Here is a 2,574-nt window from a genome sequence, read left to right on the forward strand (position 1 = left end):
ATCAATGTATCCATGAATTCTCAATCATTTTCTCCATATAAAATCTTCTATCTATGTAGATTATGACAAGTTAAGAATTCTTCTATATCTATCTCTATAGATCAAGCTACTTCTTCCATATTTTACATGGAGAATTTCTTTGTCAACCGTAATTTCATCGAATAAGGTAAAGGGATGTTATTTCCCAATAATAATATGTCATCTACATATAATATTAGGAATACAATAGTGCTTCATCAAATGGAGCATTTTATCATAAAGAAGTTTGCTTCAATCTATATATAGATCAGTTAAGCTTGCATACCTTGTTAGAATCTTTGAATTCAAAACCCTCGTGTTGTATTATGTATACTTCCTCTTACAAATTCTACTCAAGGAAATTGGTTTTGAAATCTATTTGCTATATCTCATAGTCATCGTATGCAACTATTAACAATTCTAAATATGTGCTAAGAGGTCGAAAGATTCTACTAGACTTAAGCGGGGCTTGCATGTCTTCGGGAGTCTCTACTTCAGACCAAGAGTTTTTCCTCAATAGGTGTAGGATTAGAACTAGACTCATCTACTTGGTCAACTGTATATGTAAATTCTTCAACATCTTTAATTTATAATTTGCTCCCACTACTCTCCCTTAAAATGAACTATTTTTCTAGAAGATGGCATATCTTGAGACAAAGACTTTCTTTTCAATAGGATTATAGAACCGATATCCAATTATCCTTATTAAATGTCCCACAAGTATACATTTTCGAACTTAGACTCTAGCTTATTTGATTCAGTGTGTTTCACATAAACGTCACGGCACCAAATTTTATATGAGACACGTTGGGCGTTCTACCTTTCAATAACTCGTATGAAAATTTTTCAGCCGATTTAGATGGGACACGATTTAGTGTATATCATGCGGCATTCAATGTATGACCTCAAAATAAATTTAAGAGGTTTGCATGGCTCATTGTTGATGGTACCATATCTAAGAATGGATAATATCCATTGATTATCCATTGCAAGATCATCTCATTCTCCTTTGGAAATTTGAAAATTCTACTATTAAGATATTCTCCACTTCAGTTAGATCTTAGTGTGAGAATATATTTTACCTAGTTGTTTCTTCGAATTCCTTGAACTTTCCAAGAGTTTCATGCTTGAAATTTATCCAGTATACATAACCATATTATAATGGTTATCAGTACGTGATAAAATAGGATAAACCTCCTCTTGCACTAATCGACTTGGGTCTATATACATCAGTATTTATTAGGCCTAGTAATTGTGCNGCTAGGTATAAGAATTATTTTGACTTTTATGCCTTTTAATTTCTACACTCATAATAAAGGACTCAGTATTTAGAATAAAAATGATATTTTGTTATTTACCACAATCATAAAATAATCTTATAAAGATAAAACGAATAACAATTATTACTAACATTAATGGAAAACCATTCATGTCCAAACATGAATTGAAATAATGTTCTTACTAATTGTAGGAACAAAATAAAAATTTTCCACTTATAATACTAAGCTTGAAGGCAATGGCAAGAAGTATATTCCTACCGTCAATGCAACAACCCTTGCTCCATTTTTAGCGCGTATTAATTTCTCCCTCCTGTAATGGTCTACTTTTCTTTACTTTCTATATATTCTTACAAATATGAGATCTATATCATTTACCTAATACCTAAGAAATAATGAAGTAGATACATTAATACCAATTCCAAAGATACCTGATGTAGAAGCTTAAGAAGACTTCTTTCTGTTCAGGCTCACAAAGCCAAGTAATTTATCTTTCAATGGCCTTTCATTTCACATTGATAGCTAGGGTTATCAAATTTGGTATTATCTTTCTTCACTTTTACTACCTTCCTATTTGTCATAGCCTTTTTTGATACTTTTTCAAAGCCTCTTTTAAACTTCCTCTTAATGCCTTTAGAAGAATCTATGGTCAAACTTGCCACTACTAGCATCGATATTGGGTGCAGTAGTCTTAAGCATGTTCAGCAACTCAACAAGAGTGCACTGGAGATTACGCATGTTAAAATGCATAATAAATTGTAAATAACTCTTTGATAAAGATTGCAAAACTAAGTTAATACTTAGTTCATGGTCCATGACTGAACCCAGTTGAGCTAACTTTTCAAAATAGCCAAAAATCTTAGTACATGAGCACTGGCTGAAGATCCTTATACCATTTTGCATTGGTATAATTGTTTGAAAGTCTTTATTTTTCCATACGTGATTGTTCATCATACTACTCTTTGATATGAAAAATCAAAGTGTTAATATTCATATCCTCATGTTGCTTTTGCAACTCAGGCGGCATAGCTACAAGCATTACACATGTTGTAGTATTGTTGTCATCATCATGTTATTATAAGAAGCTACATCTTCCTTATTCAAGTCCTCAATGGGTGTCTATGAAAAGGGTTGTTTGAGGATATAACCAATTTTATCATGTTTGAGAGTAGTTCTCAACAGATCAGTTAGTTAGCATCCAATATGCCTCTCGAAATTATATGGTTACTCATGATTTAAAATTGTAAATGACAAAAACTAAAGAATTAATATGTATTGA

The sequence above is a fragment of the Olea europaea genome, unplaced genomic scaffold (genome assembly GCF_002742605.1).
Source record: "Olea europaea var. sylvestris unplaced genomic scaffold, O_europaea_v1 scaffold5966, whole genome shotgun sequence".
Classification (NCBI taxonomy): domain Eukaryota; kingdom Viridiplantae; phylum Streptophyta; class Magnoliopsida; order Lamiales; family Oleaceae; genus Olea; species Olea europaea.